Source organism: Acromyrmex echinatior, chromosome 11 (genome assembly GCF_024713525.1).
Source record: "Acromyrmex echinatior isolate Ae372 chromosome 11, ASM2471352v2, whole genome shotgun sequence".
NCBI lineage: Eukaryota > Metazoa > Arthropoda > Insecta > Hymenoptera > Formicidae > Acromyrmex > Acromyrmex echinatior.
Window position 1 is genome coordinate 12559820 of NC_141862.1, and position 23430 is coordinate 12583249.

Genomic DNA, 23430 nt, shown 5'->3' on the forward strand with positions numbered 1-23430 from the left:
TGCCAATGGTTTGAATTAATTTTGCTTTTGTGTCGATAGTAATAATTTACGTAATTCGCTGCAGCGTAAATATACGCGGAGGTGAAATAAGCAATGTCTGGCTCTTTTCGTCGCAGTTTATTACTTTCATAGGATTTTTTTACGAATTATAAAGGTGTGTGCTTATTAATATTGAAAGTGTTAAATGGATCAGACGGGCGAGTTAATTAATGAAATTCTGGGACAGAATTAATTGCGATCAAAAATTCGAAACGTCGGTCGCGTCGAGTTATCGAATGCGCCATGCCATTGTAGATTTGAATCGCGTAAAGTTGTCGCCGCAGTCGATCGCGTCAGTCTTCAGTTATTACGTCACTTCAGTTACTTGCGTTGCGTTGTTGCTACGTGAAGATCGTTTCATCGTCGTTCTTTTGTCCGTGAAAGTTGCGTATATGCGTTGCGTGTACGAATTGCGTATTAATACAAAGGTGTTAATACAAACGGCAATGAAATATAATATTATACAATACAGCGTCGAAATGTAATCTAATATAACGTTAAATAAAAGTTAAGTGGTGAATATCGGAACATTTCGAAACGATTCGATGGGGATACAAATGTCTTCACATCGCCTCTTCTCATCTATAATCACCTTCTCATCTAAAGTAAATTAATAAAGTACCTCAATGATATATTCAATTTTTTTAGCATTTTGCGTCAAAATGGCAGATAGTGCATATAATGCACGCATTTTATTTATATATTAGATGCAGCTTAATCTGTGCAAAATTTCTTACACACTTTTCGACGAACTAAACATTTAGCTCTTATAAAATTTATTTTTTTTTTCGGTGATTACATTATATGTAATATGAACTTCCATCTTCTGAACTTACATTACCTTCTGCATTTTTATGCACTAAAGTTTCAACGACGAATAAATCCTTCTCTCATAGCAAAAAAATATTACAAAAACATCATGGTAACATGCGAATGTCCGCTTTTTACAGGTGTAATATCACATCATGATCATAGCAAAGTCATAGCGAAAGTCACAGGTGTGAATATCACAGGTGATATCGCTACGCTGATATGAATCTGTGGTAAAAATTGTATTTCTCACTGTGACACTGCTATGGTATGTAAGAATTAAGACATAATGTTACTGTGGCCTTTCGATAATTTCATAGACATTACAATCTACTTGTGAATCTATTGTGACATCACTATGAAGTTTTTTGCTATGAGGATATTAAAGTAAAAAATATACGTACAAATTAAACATATTTCTTCGTCCATATATTGATTACAAAACTGATTACAAAAAGTAATTCATTTACATTTTCAGCCTTATTTTCTCTTACAAACTACGTTTATATAAAGTTGCATCTTTGCGTCAAAATAATGGGAATTTGACTTTATCAATCTAGAGTGACTTTATTTCTCATCGTCTCAAGCAGAACACCATGTCTTGAAAGCGTCAAAATGACATAAAAATGAATCGTGACTGATCGAAACTCGTTTTAGGACAAAAACACACAATATTAAGATGAAATGTTGGTTGATTGTTTTGTCATTTATATAAAACAATTAAAATTGTGCTGGCATCTATATACACACTGTTACATTAATATATAATTGCCAAGGACTTTCTAAAAACGACATAACAATCGGCTATCATTTTATCGTGTGCTCTTGCTTTTATAATAATCATTTTAAAGTCATGACTATATTCAGCAGAAAAAACAGCTTTACAACTTGCAACTGTTGTAAAATTCTTTAATCTTTCAATAGATAAGAAGATGCTCAGAACATTCGAAACAAATTTTATCTTTACAGTTATATTTTTGTAATATTTTCGGTATATTATATTTTTAATACATATAGAGTTAAATTTACATTTTTTATATCCTTATATAAAATAAAAGAAATGTATAATGTATAATGAAAATATATAATGAACTTTAAGACTTCTGGGTAATATTTTAATTTTCTTATTTTCTTATTTTATATTTTTTATTTTCTTAAAAATCTTGTTCTTTTTCCAGAACTATGCGTGGAATTGCCATTTACTTATTTAAAGATTAATATACTTGATCTTGCCCTTAGTTTCTCATTGAATCTGATAAATATATAAGTCATGATGAAAAAGAAAAGTGTAATATTGTACATAATGGCAATAGCAATATTGTACAGCCAATCAAATTTGACTCGAACTCTTCACTCTCTTACTGCGCATCCACGGGATGTTACCTTTCTTTTTACATTATAGTATAAACAAATTATATTAAAAAATTTTACAACAGTTGCAAAACTGCTTTTTCTGCTGAACGCAACCATTTTGATGTTATCATGATGACTTTTTATTCTTAGAATCTCATATAGCATTTTTTTCATTCGTAGAATTAGTGCACTTTAAAGCCACACAAATTAACGTAAAGAAATGTGTGTTTAATATAGAATCAAGTTAAACCGCGAGTAAAAAAAAAGTAAAATCCTCAACGCATTTTATTGTACTATTTGCTAAAATATATATTGGATATTTTATTAATTAAGATATCTTAGTTTTACATTTAGAGTATGTATAATGGCTTTAATGTGCACTAAGTGCGTACCAGTTCTGTCACTGAAAAAACGCTAACAATTATCACAAGCACATTCCGTTTCGTGAAAAGACTGTACTTTGCGAGAATCGCTTTGCGGTAACGGATTTGATATATGAGAGGTATCGAATTATATGTTATCACACGTATCACATATCGTTTTGTCACATCACGTTTTGTCAGACTGTTGTATACTCTTACAATATAATGTATAACCCAACAGTCGGGCGTGGTTCGCGTGACGTTTAACCTTCACCTTCAACACCGCAACACGTACACAATTCCCGTCTTACTTGTCGCCGTTCGAATGTTCGCACGTAGCTGAAGTGTCTCTGCATTTTTGCATTTCTTATGTTTTTTACGCGACGTAAGTGGATTGTGAGAATTTCGAATGGGACTCTGTCTCTCTCGAGAAATCATATCAGAAGTGCAGATCGAGTGTCACATCATATATGAAAAGAACGATTTATTGAAGTATCTATCTGAAAATTTAGTTAGATATAGATCTGAAAATAATTTTGTTCGACCGTTAAAATAATTATATAGGATTCTCAAGCGTGATGAGAGATGTTGAAAAAAGTTTTGACGCTAAACGTTTTCTATAGTAATACGTGTTACTTAGTATCAAAGGAACAATCCAATCTCTTGTTAAATAACATTTTGCTAGATTTTTAACTTCCATGTGTGTCAAAATGTAAATCAATCCATTTCAGTGGTTATGGTATTCAGTTTCAAAATAAATGTACATATTATACATATCCATGTCCATATTAATGTATACATTTAGTAAATAATAACTTAAATTTGAGTCAAATTTAATACATTTTCTTGAGTTAAATTAGTTTATTTAGTTTAACGTTATTATTATTTTAGTTAAATTAACGATATTGAATGTGGCGACCTATAGAAATGATTACAAGTAATTTAAATTAACTGTAATTTGACTTTATGAATTTAACAGTGCAGTTTGAACGTCCTGCATAATTATTTTGATGATTCAACAAAATTATTTTCAGATGTATATATATTTAGTTATATTTTTTTAGATGCTTTAGCATAACCATCCTTTCTGTTTATTTTCTCCCACAACTTTTATATCTGTCGAGGACGAATCACATGTCCAAATATGTTGGGAATGCTGAACATTTAACTCTTCGTCTTTTTTTTTGGATCTTTTTTGGCATAAGCAAAATTTCACTCTCAAATTTTTCAAAAATAAAAAAAGAGGGTTTTCTCTCGTAAAATCATCGAGAAAATTATTCAATATTTAATAATAAAGATGTTAAAAAGTAACTCTAAACTTTTTCACATTGTTTTAAAAGTCTAGAATAGTACAACAAATTTTCGATTCTACAAAAAAAAGGTACAGACGGAGAGAATAAAATACGCGCGTGATTGCAGAGGAATAATCATCCTTGTAATTAATCATGATATTTCGCATTTATACTGTTTACGCGTGTGAATTGTCGGATCGCATCGCGTTTGTGTATTCGGTATTTCAAAGGAAGATTTTCATTTTTTAATGTCAAGTTCCACATGCATCATATGGATTACCGAGAGATCTTTTCGACATCTAAGTTAAGGTCTTACGCGTTAATTAAAATATTCAATATAATAATTGAAAAAATGTATTCATTTCAAGATATGAATATTAATAGAATTACGTTTTATTTTACGAAATATGTAACCAGTGAATATTTTTAAATTAACTTAACGTATGTAAAGTGGAATATTTTGAAAAATGTTAGGTATTAAAAGATATTGCGAGTCTGTTTCACGTAAAAAGTTTGGAAGATCGTTGAAGCTTTCGTGTATAAATGCCTGCGTACATTCGCATAAAGCTCGCCGCACGTTTCACCATAGCAACTGAACGACTAAGCCGATTATAACAATCGATATGTCAAAAAAATCACATGTATATTCTAGTTACACCGCGAATTGCAAATCGTTATCAATTATCAATATTTATGGTGTTCGTTAAATCCCCGAACGATTTGCAAAATCTGAGATGCCAGAAATTCAATACACTTTAAGCATAGATATGTATATTTAAAATAAAAAACGGATCTCGTATATCTCTCCAAATATTTCATCTCTTAAATAGCTTTCAGATTTATAAAAAATTAATTTGCAAGGTGTTTTATGAATCGATAATTTTAATTCAACGAGACTTTTGACTCAAGTTCGGATTTGTTTTTCCATTTCCACAGTATCGAAATTGATTAATGACGTAATTAATTGTTTATAAAATTTATCGGAATAAAACTTATTATCTCAAATTTTCACATTTTATATTATGTTATATTGAATTTAATTATATTAAATTTATGTATTTACCGGAAGTTGTTCGTCTCTTGTCTTTGTTAAGACAAAATTTGTACTGAATCAAATAATTCCGGCACGCCATGTATATTAAACGATAGTAATAATAACACATGCAAATGCAACAGGAATCCTGCGCGGTCCGTTGCGGGAATTCCTCGCCGCAAGAGGGTAAGGTTTGTGGGGATGGTTTCCGCTTGTTTAAGCTTGCCGGATTAATTTGGCCGTTGTCGATGGACCGACTCCTCTCACCCTCTCCATCCTCCAATCCCCCTTTTTTTTCCGTTCGTTCGCGAAGATGCGCGCCGGGATTCGCGGCCTTGATTTATGCCGAGATCGACGCCGTTTATTATCAGCCATTCCTCCTTCCTCCCTCCCTTGCCGACTGCCCAAACTGTTCCCGGGACTGCTGAATGTGTGCATGCGTGAAATTGGAAACGCAGACAAGCGTCCATGCAAATTTAACCCGTCCGTCTGTCCGCCATTCGACTCCCTGGCCGACAAAGAAGGAAGTCCGTATCCCCTGTCTACTATCCCCTGCTTCCCCTCTTCATTCTTGCCAACCCTTGTCCTATCCAGCAGCCTATGTCTCGTCGACGGGTTCTCGGGGGAGGAGAGAAAGCCTTATAGAGAAAGGCCAATGTGCGATATTTTGAGAAATGTTGGGTATACTTAGCAAATGAAAATGTTGGGTAGTACAACACAACAGAAACGCATGCATTAAATGCCTCGTATATTAAAATGTGAAATATTTATTGGAATAAATGGACTGAATAAATTATTAAGCGTTTTATTTTATATATTTTATATTTATTTATATTTACTTATCACAGAGATATTTATTTTGTAAATACTTGTAAAGTAAATATTACGATAAAATTGAATGAATAAATTGCTAAACTTTATATTATTTCTTTTGTACACGTTAATATTTATTCTACACGTTTATTATCATTTGTTATAATTTAATGGTTAAGAATTTTAAAAAACCATTGGATATTTTTTAAAATCTTTTTCATGAATTTGAAGATAATTTTCCACTAGTAAAAATATTGAAAGAGATGAATAATATTAGGTGTTGGAATTAATTCGTAGCGTTTTACAAGTGATGGGAAGTACTTTCATTAATGTATTTTTTAATGCTCATGTGAAATAAATAACATTCTTTCATTAAAAAACGCTACGAATTAATTCCAACACCTAATAATAAATATTATTTCTTTTAATTTTTAATTCTTTTAACTCTTTATAATAAGATTTCTAAAATATTTTTTAAAAATCATATTAAAATAACATTCATTTGACATTAATTAAATAGTTCGATTTTGTCATTTATACTTTTTTCCCAGAGGCTGTTTGCCAAAAGTCTCTCTTTTTCAAGAAATTAAATTCTAATTTGAAACTAAAGATTTCTTTACATTTTTATTCATGAAAAATTGATTTCAATCTACGAATGAATATCAAAGAATTTATAACAAAAAAAATATTTAATTGTATTAGTCCATATCCTATGTTTCTTTCACTTTTATCTTTTTTTTTCTATTATATACAACCGAAAGTCAATCTTGTACGGCACGTGACAGATGATTAGTATACAGGAATCACTTAAAGTACAATATCCTACAGTTACGGGGCAGAACAATGGGTTATATAGTTGCCCACTGTCAACTGCTAAATACGGCAAAGTCATGTAACGGACGCAAATCTTGTCCTCAATAATAGATCTCAATTAATTCTAGCAATATAATCGTTTGTATAATCCCAAATCGCTCATGTAGTAGTTTACTCGTGGAAATTTAATAAAAATTATAGTTTATGTTTAATAAGTTAACGTTATATTTAATTTATAAATTCGAAATTTAAATTTCCTCTTCAAATTTTTATTATTGTTCGTTGATTATTCATTAATTGATTAAAAAATTCTTTATAAAAATTTATTTTCGTGGAATAAATAAATTTTTTTTTCATAATGTATCAGTTTATATCTGTATCTCATTGACATTGAAAAAGTTAATATGAATTTTTTCAACTTTAGAAGAAATAAAAATGAGAAATGATCATTACAGTATTAAATCTTCTAAACAATATATATAATCTATTATAATTCTTCTTCATAATTTTTCAATATTTAGGTATTGAATAAACAATTATTACTTTTAATGATTTTGATAACAAGTATCGGCTTGATTATTGGAAAATATATTTGTTACAACGGTTACTCTTGCTGATCCTAACTAATCTCATTGTGTAAAGCCGCATAAATTATTATTCCAGGTGAGTGTTTTTAGTAAACATGGAAATTTGGTTGTAGTGCAGGTAATTTTCATAATTTTTAAATATTGAATAAACAGTTAATACCTTTTAACGATGCCGTAATAATGATTATTAACTTTATTATCGGGAAATTATATATTACCACAATTATCGCGCCATAGATCCTAAATAAATAATCTTATTGTAATAAAGCTGTGGAGTATTATTCCAGATGAATGCCTTTAGTAAACAGGGCAGTTTGGTTTGCTTGGTAGCTACATAGTGTGTTCTCTAGATTCAATTAAGTTGTGATTAATTCACCAACAAAAGCGATACGGGTTATATCTAGTTTAATCCTTTTATACTTCGATCTTTATAACAAGTTTTGTTATTATGAGCAACGCTAGCATATCAAGTAAATTGTTTCTTCTTTTATCTCGTTATTTCGAGCTGCATTATGTACCAAATTTAGTATCAATTCGGACAGATTAACACCTCCGTGTTAATAATAATTCAGTCGTATATAGAAAATTATATTAATTGCTTTGTTATTGTTGTTATTATTACTTATTTATATTATTTACACTATGTATATTTTTCATTTATATTTTTTATTCGATAGAATCGACCGAAATAATTGCGTTATATAATGGCATATACATATAGTACTAGCATATTTTCCACTAATTAAATGCAACAATACAAAATTTTTTAAAATAATAATTACTTTTAGTCAATATGATTAGTACAAAAGATTTTGATTATTTTATTAATAACTGAAGTAGTAAAAGAGAATTACAGAATTATTAAATAATATTTATTTACTATACATACGCGAAATTTTTCACTGTTTTAATATCTAAATGATTTTGAGATTTATTATCTTTTTTTTTTTTTTTTATTAAAAATAAGGAGTTTTTGCAATACCATTGTGTATCCAGATACAATATACATTAAAGTCACGTTATTTGGACATGATACTGCAAAAACTCCCTCATAATACTCGTATCTCTATTACTGTTATTTGCCGCGCGTATGTTTGTCCGGATTAATTTGTAAGTGATTAGGATTTTCAGATGTTGCGTTTAATCGCTCTTGCTGTGTCGAACATTCGATACTAATTAATTAGCCACTGTCACTTACCATTAGTGCGTTCGTCATTTACAAACCTATCTCACCCTACTATCCAATCCCACGTTTCAAATTAGTTTCATGAGTGAACGAATTTTTAATCAAATCAGCAGATTAATTTTAAACGATATTCGGGGATAGTTATTTTATCTATTTCATCTCGCGGAGTAGTGACAATGTTAAAATAAAGTTCTTTATACAATGTGTCTTTCTAAAAAATTATTGCTTTTATTTTATGAAACTTGATTTGAAAATAATGTTGTGAATAAGATTACGTTTTAATGAACGTAAAGAAGAGGATGTTGAAATGTGTGTATAATGTATTCGTGATTCTACACAAAAGTGTAAATCGACTTGAATAAACTTGCCAATGCGCTTTAATACGCGAATAAAATGCTGACGCATCAGAAGTCACAGCCACAGGTGCCTAAATGACGTGTAAAAGCTTCCTCTTCCACTACATTCCTTTCTGTTCTCTCTCTTTCTCTCTCTCTCTCTCTCTCCCCCCTTCCCCTTCTTCTATTCTCTTCACCTCCTCTTCCTCTATTTCCTACACAGATATTAAAATCAATACGGTATGCGTTTGACTGGTACACCGTATGCACCGCCATTACCGCATGCACCGGCCGCGTATGTACGACCCACCCCCACCTACGTTTGCCCCCACAATCATCCCACGCCATATACCCATCCTCCCTGTAATCCTTCTCCTCTACCTCCTCTTGCGGATGCACGCGAGAACTGCAGCTGCAGCTGTAGCGTCTTGCAACCGACATGGCTGGGATGAGGGGATGAGTCGAGGTGCGAACTGTTAAGGGAGAGATGAAGGGCTTGAGGAATTTGACGTTGAGTCAAGGGTAGCTTTAGAAAATGACGAAGGGCTTGACATAATAAATGATCTAATCGGTGTAATCTCGAGTGCTTCTATTTCAAGTTTTAAATACAAACTAAAGTATTTTGTATTTTTTAAATATATTTAAATTTATTTAGATTGCTCGTAAACTGTTTGTGATTTTGAATAAATTAAACCTTTAAATTGTTTGATTCTGAGAGACTTGAACGCGGAACGATTTCAGACATAAATAATTAAATGAAAAAATTAAAATTAAATTTGAACTTCTCGTACTTTTTATAAAACAGGTTTCATAAAATTTGTAGAATTTGAAAACATTAATATATCTAAATATTAATCTTATTTGATATATCTCGTTTTAGTCATAAAATTGAATTTTATTTTGCACAGAATTATTTTTAGAATATTAAAATCTTGAAGTTTTAAATTTTCAGATAATAAAATTTTTATTATATTATATTATACTTACATATATAAGTATACAATGTACACACACACACACACACACACACACACACACACACATATATATGTATATATATATATATATACACATAGTTTTCTTCTTTAAGTTATTGTAAAGTGTCATAAATTACATTATTAAATCTCGGAGATTTTAGATGCTTAAATCACTCAAGTCCTCTGAATCATAGAGTTCTTAGATACTACACATAAGTCTAGGTGTATTAAGGAGGGTATAAAGATGGGACATAATTTCATACCAAGTTAATCAGACGCTCAAGGAACCCTCGGGGAGACACGCAATGTCAAGGAAGGCTGACGAGGAGAGAGGGATGAAATCGCAACCCACGACATCAAATACTGGCCAAGACATGCCAATGTCATGTAACAGCTGCTGCTAATCGCCTGTTTAACTAAGCTAATTAGGAGATTAATTATTCAATTATGACATTAATTATATTTCGTATAATGTCATACATTTTACAAGCACATGTTTTTATATAAATAGCATACCAAGATATTCTTAAGGAGAAGAATTTGAAGAAAACTGACAAGGCATAGAAAACTCCATATTGATTATATCTCAAATTTATATATTAGGTGTTGGAATTAATTCGTAGCGTTTTTAATGAAAGAATGTTATTTATTTCACATGAGCATTAAAAAATACATTAATGAAAGTACTTCCCATCACTTGTAAAACGCTACGAATTAATTCCAACACCTAATATTTTTTATAACAAGTAAACTTTCTCGCCATAGATTGATTAGATTTTAAACGACTATGTCATTGATTAATTGTGGTTCTTTTCCTAGATCAGATAAAGCTTATGAAAGAGTTAGGAATTTTATCTGTCATAATTAATTATAGAGAATTTTATATAATTTTTTACAAGTCATGTATTAAATATCCTTGCGTTATTTTTTTTATAATACAACTGTCATTATATTCACATACATGTTTTCTCTCTCTCTCTCTCTCTCTCACATTTTTTATTTATTATAAAAATAAAAACTTTATGAAATGCTTTTTTACTACATTAAAAAATTCAAAATAATTCTTCTAAAAATTATAAATAATAATAATAATAGCAAAATTTCTTGGAATTGACATAATAGAAAAAAATGGACGGTTAACGATCTGGACAGTACAGTAGAAAAGGTTTAGGATATCGTATAAGTTCATGATGTTACGTGGATGTAGCTCGCTCGCGATGTGCATTTCGCTGACACCTCGTAAAACTGTAAACACGTTGCCGGCATTGGTTTTATCGCGCATTCGGACGGGATTCACGAGCCGCCATTTAGCCGGAATATTATTTCGTCAGGCCGCCAACCGGGGTGAGCGGACGAGTTTAAATTACTCGCGCGATCGTACGGTGCAATTAACGGAGAGGATTTATGTCGAAGTGAGTACTTCGAGGCGAAACGTTTTACGGTTGTTAACACAAAGAATTTGGCGAAGATTAAACGACGTAACATTTAAATGAGAGAAGCGGAAATAACTTTTTTTTTATAGACTGGGACTATTGCTGATTTTAATTCCCTGCGCTTTTTGAAATAAGTAGAACATATGTAACAAAATACATAAAAAAAGTCTAACTTTTCTCATAAAAAGAAGCATAAATACCGCTTTGAACAATTTTAATGATTCTAAAAATATATTTCAATAATTTATATCATTTCTTTTCGCTATTTACTTAATATTGAAATAGATTTGATACTATGAAACTAAAACATGGAATTATTTCAGAAATAGAAAGATGATATTTTTCTAGAATTAATTTTTATTTTAATCGGAATACAATATCTAAATTATACTATGGAGAAAAATGTTTGATTGAATTAACTGGAATTCTGGGATGGAAAATGAACGATTCAGAATTCTAGTTAATTCAGAACGATTCAGTATTCTATTAGATTTCTGGTTACATTTATTAGAATTCTAGATTTAATCACGAAATTCCAAATGTTGACTATTTCAATTGATTTAACCAGAAATCTAGCAAATTTAGCCAGAATTCTGGATCATTCATTTTCCATCAGAATCCCAATTAATTTAATCAAACATTTTTCTGCGTTATTATTATATTGATGGTTCAATGCTATATTACATCAATCTGTATTTTTCATTTCAGCATCGAGGTGGGGATCGATCTCCTGACTGAGTGCGTGGATCGTGCATGTCCGAAGTCAGCGATTCACAAGTAAGTTTTAACACAAATCGCAATATATAGATATATTTCTGTCTGTTTTCCACTGAGTAATAATTGCGCGTACAACTGCAACTCGCAATTAATCACGGCACGATCGCATAATCTAATACAGAAATTGCACGTGCGACGTATCGCGGTAATATACCGGCAATTGATTGCACGAAATAGAACACGCTCTAATTCGCGCGATTGTACATGCTAAGTTCGGTGTAAATTTAAACTCGTCAATGCGCAGCCAATTATAATTATTTGAACACCCATAATCACTTCGACTTACAATGAAATATTATCGTGCATCAATGTACTTTAAGCATAACAATAAAGGAATTGTATAAATTCCAATAAGTGAATACATAATTGTTGATAAGGTTTTTTTCTTCAATACATTGGCATTAGTTTAAATAACATTTAAACTTTTAGTTTGTTTAACATCGCATTGAAAAGTTAATCATTCAATTTAGTTACGATATAAAAATATCTGTCTTTTCCTTTCCATCGCGATTTTTCTTTTGCGTATATAATGAAATTCGATCAAGTCAATCGAGAAGCTAGCGTTAGTATAAAATGCGAGAGTGGGCCGACGAGGAAAGAATGAGATATAGTTTTGCACTGGTACCTTGTTAACTCGTGATTGCTGCTCGTCAATTTTAATTACATGCTTTTAACGATGATAGGATCTCAGAACGTTTCCTTGTGGAAAACTTCTATAGAAATATAGTACCATACAAATTATTTCAGAATTTGTGATTTCGCTGAATTTATAGAATTGACCATCATGTCAAACAGTTAATTAGTCTCGAGAAAAATGATAACGAATTAAAATTGCTAATTGAACAACACAATTGTAAATAATTGATGTTGCAATTATAAATACTTTTGCGATGAGATTGCAATATAATTATTAAATTACTCGACAATTTATTAAACGTAAATTTGTATAATCATTGAGTTTTCAGAATTTGTTTATCACAAATTATAAAGTTCATCAAATATACGGATGTGGCGGTGCCGATAGGAATATTAAAAGACTGCTTAAACGTGAAATGAATGAATATGTATATGCAGAGAATGTTTGAATTGGCAAAAAGTTGGTATATATATATATATATATATATTTTTTTTAAAATAAATTAAAGTCGATTTTTGTTATTGAAAATATGAACAGACGTTATAAAAATAAATTCTGGATTATAAACTTCTGTGAAAAGATCGATTCTTTCGCAAATTAATGTGTTTTAGGAATCAAAGTCAGTAACAAAACGTTATTTGTTAATTGAAACGATATTTATTTTGTGGAATTTCCACTTCAAATTTTCATTATTAAAATGTTAAGTGCTACAAATTTGAGAAATTGTGGAAAATAATTTTTCTCTTTTTTATCAAGGAAAAAATGATTTCTAATATATATTCTCTCGATCGAAATTCTGAGACATTCTTTAATTACTTTCAGTTTTTTAACAACATTTCGACGCTTGTCAATCTCTTGGCGAATAACCGATTTCGGCATAATCATTCCAAATTGTCGTACGTGAGACTTGATATTGCGCGCGCTTCCGGAGCTATTCTCTCTTCTTGTACTTTTTCCGGTCCAGTATACAGTGATTTGTTGCAGTCAAATGCAATTGTCCCCACTTTTCTTCGATAATTGCAAAATCGGCTGAAACTTCGTAAAGCGAAATGATGAAGGTTATACACGGAAAAAATTGGACGTTTCTTCGGTTATTTAATCGTAATTCCGCAAAATTCAATTTTCAAAAATATCTGAAATTTTTTAAAAAGCCACGTTTCCATTATGTAATGTTTTCAAGTTTAATAATATATTATAGTTTGTATTGTACGATTTTTAATTATACATATATTAAGATCTATTTTTTATTCCTGCATTGCACATATAGAACTTTCGCCAAATTCCAAACACATCTACTTCAAATATATCTATTTCACTTTAGATCCAAAAGTATATAATTCAGCTACAGAAAACAAATCATTAGCTTCATAAAAAAATGACGATACAATTTATGAATCTGTGGTTAAACTAGTGTACACTTTTGGAACTTAAAGTGAGATAAATACATTGATATTTTGTTTGATATTTGGCAAAAATAAGAAAAAGAGTCTTTATTTTTTTATGAACAATCAATTTAAAATGCACACATCTTTGATTTATAACACCAATATTTTGTAACGTAGAGTCAGAAATCTCAAAGGTAGATATAACCATCAAGTTTCATGCACAATTACATGTCTAATTTGCCGCGTGGCTTAAAAAATAAGCTGGTTAAATTCACGTAGCGCCGTACCTAATTTCATACCGCAACGAGGAAACAAAAAAATGTGTTTGTTAATTGTACTCGTTAACACTCACCTGATTTATTAGGAGCAAATGATCGAGCGATCGCGAGTGCAGCGGCCAGAAGCGACCGCGTCGCGCGTTCCTGCGAGTGAACGAGCGAGTGAGCGGCATTTTATCGATCTGTGAGACCAGGAGATTTACGCGTACATGCCAGCCGTGCCTCCAACGAACATATGTCATGTTATTTACGAGCCGGGCATTACTCTCTGCCCGATTTACTATATTTTATGTTACGTGGATGGACTCGCGATTCTTTCGGATCGGACCGGACGCCGGTCACGTCGCGGAGGTGCGTGCTCGCGCTGCGGTGATCATCACCAATACTTAGTCTAATTGCGTTGCTTTTCACAAGTTGTTACTTAGATTGGCAACGCGACGGAATAACTGAAACATCCAATTTTTTTCAAAATAAAATTTTGATCATTCCCCTTTTATAGTTGATTGAGTTTGCAATTATCAAAGAAACGAGAGATAGTTGCGTTATAATTGAAGACAATATTTGGAATAAAGTTATATTTATTTTGTATGTTGAATTTGCGAAATTATTATAAATAAAAAAAGTCTTGAATTATATATGTTTTGCTAATTATAAATTAGACTCTGGCAAAGCTTTCAGTATCACGTTTGCAGTTGTCAAAGAAATGGGAGATAGTTGTGTTATAACTGAAGACAATATTTGGAATAAAGTTATATTTATTTTGTATGTTGAATTTGCGACATTATTATAAATGAAAAAAGTCTTGAATTATACATGTTTCGCTAATTATAAATTGGACTCTGGCAAAAAGCTTTCAGTATTACGTGATATATAAAATTATATGTATATATAGAATTGTATCTCACTGTTCCATGTGTGGGTGTAAGAATTAAAGACCATCCAAAATGAATTTAATGTTTATGTTTCTAGTTTTCGAAATTTGGAAGTCGTTTTCAGGCTGGCGAATATGCTTATTATTCGTGGATCGTTAAACGGAAAGTCTAGCAATTGTCGAATTTTAGAGCGACATAAGTTTCTTAGACTCGTAATCTAGAGATCTGCAAATGTTGAACTTCTCCCGCATTTACATGGCTTCTCACATTTGGAGAAGTGCCGAGATCTTTTGGTCGCAAAATATTATATATTACCTAATGTTTGTTTCCCTAAACTTCTAGCTTGTTGCTTCGTCGAGTTTCACAATTCTTCAATTGTCTTTTTTCAATTTAAGAATTAATTTTTTTATTTTCTATCTCTTTCAAACGCGTATGTCGATTTTCAAATTACATTTTTTCAGTCTCTCTCTCTCTCTCTCTCTCTCTCTCTCTCTCTGAGAGTTAAAATCTTAGTTTAAGAGTTATTGGGTACGTGTTGAAGCACGAAAAATGAATGCGTTCGGATCACTGATCGTGACACCTCTTTTGTATGGGAGCCATTAAGGATCGTTCGATCATGATCTCGATACTTTAAAATCGAAATGGGAATCTCGGGGTGCTTAATGGTAGCCATTTGGAGGTCAACCTCGTAGCGGGAATTTATGTCCTCATATTTCGGCGAAGGTGTCGCGTGGCGCGGTGCCTTTCGGTAACGTCACCGGTTGCCATTCAATCAGCTGACGCGCAATTCGGACGCTTGATCCTTCGCATTTTTACCCGTTTCGAAAGGTATAATGCATCGCTCGATCTTCACCGCAGAGAAAAGCTTCTTGAAGAATTCAAGGGATCGCCCATTTTTCGACATTCTAACATAATGTTCCTTTTAAGATACAAAATGGCTCTTTGTAATTTAAGTATTTACGATAAAAAGTTGTAACATTCATATTTTCATAATTTATTTAAATGAGTAAGACTATTTTTTTATTAACTATTTTATTATAACAAATTAAATTAAATCAAGTTTACGTACATGAAAAAACGATTGAAGTATCTAAAAATTTAGCTGAATATAGATCTGAAAATAATTTTGTTGAATCATCAAAATAAGTACGTAGAAGTTTCAAGCATGATATGCGGCGTTGCAAAAAATTGATATTCCACATTGAATATTTGAACATTCTAATAATTATTTATTTTGATAGTTCAACAAAATTATTTTTAGAACTGTCCAGCTAAATTTTTAATATTTCAATAAAACTATAATATCATTTCCATGTATATGATAATGTATATGATAATGAAAGAAATAATTTATTTTCCATTGTTCTTATTTAAACTAAATTTCTCTATATTATGTTTTAAATACCTTTCAGATATTTACAAAAGAAAACATAAAAAGAAAAAATACATTATCTTTTATATGATAAGTAAATTAATAAATTAATAAATGAATAAATCCATAAAAAATAAAGCATAAGATAGGAGCATCTTGTTATTAAAATCTTTCGCAAATATAGAGAAGATGAATTTATTTTTAAATTAAAACTTTCCTGACATTTTATCTTAAAAATTATGGGTTAAATTTATTTTCTCAAACTTTTATATTATTATTAAATATATTGATGACTTGAAATTTCTTAATTTCTTAAAATTTCAATGATTCCTTTATATAAATGTTTAAAATAACCTTTTAGGAGTAATCTTTATTTTAATGATACTAACGCTACAAGAATTTAAAGTTGATCTTTTCTCATTTTACATTAAGCGAATTCGACGAAGGTTTACAAATCTCTGGAACTACGAGTTCTTTGGTATTTCAGCCGGATGCATTTTCACAGCGTATAAAGTACCCAACAACTTCTCCCTAACAACAGTTCTCCCTGTCTGCGACAAGAACGAATATACAGCCGTTTGAAGTCACGTTACACTAAATAACGCTTGGATTGCAAACTAAATAAAAGTATTTTTTGAAGTGGCGGATAAATCGAACGGCTCTACTACTTAAAAGCGCGCGAAAGTTTGGCGCTTTGCGAGAACGCGATTAAAAAGCGATTTCCAATGAAAGGCAGGTTTAGAGGATGGGAACGATGGACAGGGGGGGTAGAGGCGTACGACACTATGCGGCGGTGTTTTTATTTCACGGGAAATTTAACTTTAGGACTGGCGAGTCGGGGAGAAATTGCGATGGACAGGGCGAGTTCGGTATTGGATTACGACAGAATGATTGCGCTCTTAATTAAAAGGGGTAGAGGCGGGAAGGGCCCGACCCTGTTCGTGTTTCCGCTAAAGGGATTAACTTACTAAATCAGAGTTATGGCCTCATTGTCAGTCGCGATCATAAAGCCGATAGATGTTAACAGAAGTTTCTTAGGGTTTGTCTTCGATCTAACTTCCCCTTGGAATTGATTGATCATCTTGTCGATTTCTGGTGTATTTTATTATCGCTACTTTTAATAATAATTGGCTGCGCGGATATTTACGTGTCAGCATTTCGTATCTCCTTCCTCATTCTCATTTATTATTACACGTGGCACAATTCAGATTTGTAATTTTAGATTTAATGCCGTTGATTATTTTAGACGTTTTTTCTGTATTTAATTTTTTGGGCTTCGAACAAGTTTCATCATCTTTTGGTACTTTTTTTCATTGTACTGTCGAAGATTATTCGTATTATCCACCGTGTCAGCAATTAAACTTTTTTATTAGTTTTCATATTTTCAAGTATATTACTTCACGCGCGAGGTGTTTTCAATGTGGTTAGTTCGTGATTTTAGATTTTAATATGTGATTTTATTAGAAAAAATTTTTAATGACTTTAAACCTCGAGAGCGTCTAACCTGTTAGCTGATATTGCTTGTGGGTTATGGTTTTATTAATGTTCTTATTTATATTCATCCCCCGCGAGGCGCAGCTCATATAACGTGCAATGATGGAACGCGCCGCCCTTCTTCATTCTCGTCCTAATGAAAAGCGTATGCGTTGCGTCCTGTAACTTTCAGCTTTACGTCGTGACTCATTCTCTTCAGAAATGATTTGCTAATCTCATAGGTACTTCAAGTAACGAAGAACTAAATATGTGATAATTAATCTATGCCAACAGTCATAATATATCCATGCAAACAGTTATAATATACGCACCTATTCCTCATTATCTTGTAATATATTTGTGCAAAATATATATTTTTCTTCAAAAAATATTTCTCTTTGACTAAAATGAGATTTTTATAATTGTTTTTATGTTATATCTTAATAATTAAATTGTAAAAATTTTATCAAAATAAAATTTTCTCATGAAATCGAGGGAGAAATAAGATGTTTTTATCTACTTATAGTCTTTATATTATCTGTCGAATTTCAGCGAATAAAGCTTCGTTCTCTTGAAACCAAAATTCAGTAGATTTACAGTTTGGAAAGATATTATTCATTACATATTTATACAATAAATTATAAGTTAATTATTTAATAGAAATGATAAAATCTATAAAGATGTTTGATTCAGTGTGTTTTAAGTTAATCCCAAGTATTTCAGTTTTGTTCAAGAAACTACTCAGTATTTATTCATTTATATTAAATTAATTTATATATTATAGATATATTAAATGATTAAAATATTATATTGCACATATATTATAAATCCGCTTGCATTGTTATGTAAAAAAATTCTGAAAGTACATTGTAAAGAATGAATAGGACCGAGATGATAACAAGAGTATAAAAAAATGCAAATTCTGACACGATAGAATGACTCAATGTGGCAAAGAAAACGAGGGAAAAAATCCAGCTCGCAATTTAGGTGAATCTTGTTTAAATCTTCCGTTCTGTGTCTTACTTGTTCCCGTTAGTTGAGCGGTATTCCTCTTGGGACGCGATTGAGCTAGCCGAGGGATCGATTGAAGTCTTGATTCGAAAATCCAATCGGTACAAATAAACGAGGAATTGACCCTTTATCACCTTCCGTACCGGATACAGTACACAAAACTACATTTTCGTTAATAAAAGTTTTTTGTAGCTAAGCTACATACGTCATATTTAACAAACGTATATTATTAATCTTTCTGAATTAATAACGTAAATTAATTTAGTTAGTTAATTTAGTTAGTTAATTTAGTTGAATTATACTTCTCATTGTCTATCATTAGCAATATACAATCAACAATATAAGGCTTGCGTTTGTTGCAATTTTATTTATTTTTACTGAAAGAGAAATTGAGAAAAAGAAATTGTAACATTTAACTGTATTTTTTATTTTATACATTGTATAGAATACGTGGTATGGTATACGTGACATTGTCTGTCGCGATGTATATTTATAAGAACTATAAGTATGTCCACGTTTGTGTTAGAATATTCCACACTCGTTCTTTCATAAATATTTAATAATGGCGTACCAAGATAAAAAATCTCAGACACTTATGATTCGTAAAATTCGCGAATACTTTCTTCGTGAGTAAATAATTCCGTATCGGCTGCGGCGCCCGCCATGTAAACTTTATGTTTCTCCCTCGACGGCCATGTTGTCGGACACGTAAAATCCGCTGCTTTGTGTTCCCTCGCTACACCGGGATTTTCACAGGAAATAAGGAAACGAAATTCGCATTGTTTGTTGACTTTATATTTTGTGATAAAGCGCGTTGTATCGCGGTGGATAATATTCCACGAAGATTAATGCAGTTTATTATTAATAATTCAATAATCCGAAAATAACTGAATAAAATATGGCAATTGTCTTTCTCTCTCTCTCTCTCTCTCTCTCTCTCTCTCTCTCAACCTGCATTTTTTGTGCTTCTTCACGGATATATATTTTTACTTTTACATTAATCCTTTAAATGTATATTTAAAAAATTAAAGTACAAAATTTAAAAAAGTTTATTATGAAAGAGAGGATTAATATAAATTGGCCATTTTGGCAAGAGTTAGTAAAAGGCATTTTGAGTGTTACTAACTTGATATAGGAATTGATTTGATGTGTGAGGGTCAATGTAAATTATCTAATAATGACAGTATAAAGAGTCTAGATTAAATTTGTGATGAAATTGCGTCGCAAAGTTTTTGCGAGCTTGATTTGTTTGCAACTTTTCGCGCGATCGACGATAACGACGTTTGAACAAACAACAAAGCGCGCACGTTGTAACAGCGGAACTTTCGGAGTTAATATGACGCGCCGCTAATTTGTTAACAACAACGGGGTAATGCTTAATAGACTTTCCCTTGTTATTTGCTAGATGAGTAAAGCTGCTGCTTGTAATTAACTTTAATTAATTTTATTTAGCATGTTCAACTAATTTTAAGTAACTACATGCAACTGTTTGTAAATGTAATTTACAATATTTGAATAAGCGATTACATAAGACAGTTATAAGCAGTTCATCAGTTACATAAATGAAATATATAAAATTAAATCTTATCAAATCATATTAATTATAATTTATTTATATCAATTGTTCGTTGTATTTTTAACAGTTTATTATCTTAGTGAACAGAGAATAATTCTCTGTGCCATATTATATGATTATAATTATATTAATATTGTGTATCATTATTATTAATACTTTTCAACTGCTAACTTTAATTTACATTAATGCTTTTACATTAACTTCTTTGAAATTGTAATACGTTACATAACTATTTATTGTTACATCTTCTAACAAGACTTTTTTATATGAATCATTTTTATTATTTTTCATTTTCATTATATTATTGTATCACTGCATTTTTTATAAGAAGAGGTATTTCTCTTGTTACCTATAACCTTCGCGATTACGGTTTAAGTCATAGGTAGCACGTATTATATCGTGCGGTCGTATATTTCTCGCGATAAGTCTCTTTTCAACAATAGGAACATTATTGCATTGCGGCAGATAATTACGAGAAATAATGGTAGTGCCTTCGTGGTACATTTATTAGATTAAGATCTGACCTCGGTGCCCAAGAAATTATTGCCGGGATCAAGCCACCGGATTATTAAATGAACAGTTTCGGAACACCCGGTATATAACTTTGCGTTGTGCATTTCTCACAGGTCTGTAATTTCATTGCTGTTAGATTGTTAGAAAAAGAATATGTAATCATAATTTGAAGAAATCCTTTTGTAGTCATGCATCTTCTGATCACGTGAATTTAATGTCATAATGAGTATGAAAATATTTTGACAATTTATTGGAAAATTTAGAAAAAAAATACAGAATTTTCTGAGAAAAGAATATCTCAAGCAATCAGATCCTTTCCTAATTAGCTATAAATATTTCTCTCTTCTGTAGAAGATAAATTGAGTCAAATTATAATTAATTATTGATCGTTTATGTCTTCTCTTATCATATATATCAAGACATAAATTTAAGTCAATTATTATATCACTAAAATTTAATTTGATTTTCTATAATTGCAACTTATAAATATTTTCTTCTTCCACGTAAGATAAATTCAGTAAAATTAAAATCAATTTATTATAGATTTCTTCTCTTGTCTTCTCTTAACTTGTTATGCGTTTATAATTTATAATAAGAGACATAAATTTGAATTAATTATTATATCAGTAAAATATTCAATTTCAATATTTTATATATATTTTTTAAGTTGCAACTTGTAATAGAATGTATCATTCTCATATTTTAAAAGTAATGCGATTAAAAAAATTAAATTTACTAGAAAAAAAAATTATTTTTTACTTGATAGAAAATTGACTAATCAAATAAATATCGCACTCTTAAAAAAAAATCATTCTTTATATGAGTTGTGACAATTTCGATTGAAATGATTGTGATTTTTTATGAAGTTAAATTAATTCACTTTTGAAGTAAAAGAGCGATATATGCATGTGCCTTTTATAATAATTACAATTGCATATTATTATTATCAATAATAATAATTATAATTATTGTAAAATACATATAGTACGCCCTGTTAATAATGCATTACATTATTTTATTATCTTTTCTATTTTATTGATTATGATAATTAGCTGCTATTATGTTATTAGCAACAATTCGGCTTTTTTATTACATGTTAAACTGATACACGTATAATGATTACATATTCATTTCCGTCATCACTGATTAATAATTAACATGTAACAATTCATATATGAAAATAATCAATAATTTACATACATAATGATGTATGTAAATGTATGAATAATCTTAAAACGTACAGTTATGTTATTTAAATGCGACGCTTCGCGAAAATCAATTTTCCTTTATTTTCCACATATTGTCTGTAATTAATCGGAAATCTCTTTAGCTTAAAACGAGATCTTTGGGTGAACCACAAAGATAATCGCATCCGATAAGCTCGCAGCTTCTGCTCATGCTGTGGAAGTGGAATTATCGCGCGACGATTTGGCACCCAACGAGAAAATTAGAAGGAAAAGTGCACTTTTGCCTCAAAGTTTCATTATTTTCATCATGGATTAAAACTTTGTCGCTTACGCGCGAATAAATTTCCACTCGCGCGAGTTTGCATTCGTTTCTCAAGAACGTTTAATCAATGTATTGATTGATCGATTTACATTTAATCTCCACAATATAAAGTCAATGATTCTCGAGGACTTTAAATATAAATAATTTTTATAGATTTATTTCAATACATTTCATATGAAATAAGGATGTATAGCTATTTATTGTGACTAAAATCACGATTTTTATTTTAATTTAAAAAAATACTAATGTCCAAAGAAAAAAATATTAGTGTCTGAATTATGGCTCAACGAGATAAAGAATTGCAAATTAACTTTTAGAAAATGTATAAAAATAATGATACTTTCGAATGTCCAGTTTCAAATTTATCAATTCTAAAATCTTTAATTAAGAATTTAATATGTATATGTGGGAATAGATCCCTTTTTTCTTATTATTTATTTTTCTGTGGAAAATTTCAGATTTGTCAAAAAATTACTTCTATTATCTTTCAATAGTCTATAAATAAAATCAGTTTTAAGTTCGTTTACTTCAGATGAATAAAAAAATCAATTTTTTAATTATATGCAATTTAGTAAGACACACATATAAAACATACATATATACATAAAATAAAACTAAATGCTGCAATAGTATTTACAATATCTATAAGTTTGAATTATATTGTAAAGTGATATTATGGCGCTAAACTCCACGTCTGCGATGTGTCATATTAACCAATTTAAGTTGAATAATGCTTTCCACTCGCAGAACTTAATGCACACTAAAAGTCTTATGTGTTAAACGTTTTATTACGTAGATTATTATAGAGTTTAATATAACGTTAATATTAATACCTTCAAGTAACTCTGACAGATTGTATCTGTAAGGTACTTAAAACTTTATGAATTAATTAATATTTTCAAAAATATTAAATTCATTCAAATATCGAACTTACAATTAAAGAGAATCGAATTAAGTAGAATTTCATGACCATAATAGACTTGTTACAGGTAAC

General features: G+C 30.5%; 1 long non-coding RNA gene across 1 annotated transcript in view; it reads left to right on the forward strand.

Moving 5' to 3' along the window:
* The window catches only part of LOC147908166 (uncharacterized), a 66980-nt gene that overhangs the window by 38799 nt on the left and 4751 nt on the right, over window positions 1–23430 (forward strand). Inside the window, exon 2 of the long non-coding RNA XR_015546816.1 lies at window positions 11742–11810. This is a non-coding gene — a long non-coding RNA (uncharacterized LOC147908166). The remainder of the gene's footprint in view (window positions 1–11741; window positions 11811–23430) is intronic.